This window comes from Copadichromis virginalis, linkage group LG7, assembly GCF_057382275.1.
Source record: "Copadichromis virginalis isolate Kocher_CV1m ecotype Utaka linkage group LG7, C_Virginalis_male_GT1.1, whole genome shotgun sequence".
NCBI lineage: Eukaryota > Metazoa > Chordata > Actinopteri > Cichliformes > Cichlidae > Copadichromis > Copadichromis virginalis.
Window position 1 is genome coordinate 71,328 of NC_140624.1, and position 614 is coordinate 71,941.

The window sequence follows — 614 nt, forward strand, 5'->3', positions numbered from 1 at the left end:
CATTATTATTAATTATTAGTCATGCAGTGGTATTTTTTTTTTCACTCAAACAGCTGGAAAGCCATTCCTCCTCTGCTTCATTTTATGGGGCTTACTGTTGTGGTGTAGCCCATCACTTGTGGGGCAATGCCTAATGTTGCAAGCGCCTAGCCGGGGCTACAGGCCTATAAAAGGCCATTTCACTTCGTTCCTTTTAGTTTTCCATACAACAACTGCACGTGTTGAGCTCAGCACTGAAGCCCGTCCCATCCTCTGCATATCCATGCTGCAGGAGGAGGAGGAGGCAAGGAGCCCTTTTGTTACCTGTATTAGACTACCTGGCGGTTGCAAGTTAGTAACGTGGTCTGTGTTTAAGATGTCTTCAAAATATAGAAGCAGCGATGTTCCAAAGCTTTAAACACCACGAAATCCGCGTTTTTTTCCTTTTCTTTTAGGACACTGCAGTATGCGCAACTATTCCCCCCTCCCTCGCTCTCTTTCTACCTGCAAGGCACAGCAAGTAGGAATTGTTAATTAGGTTTTACCGTCAAAGTAAGGACGAATAGGAGGCACTTCCTCCAAGAACTCATTCACCTTTCAAGTCCGAACCTCTCTCGAGTTTCATTTTGGAGTTC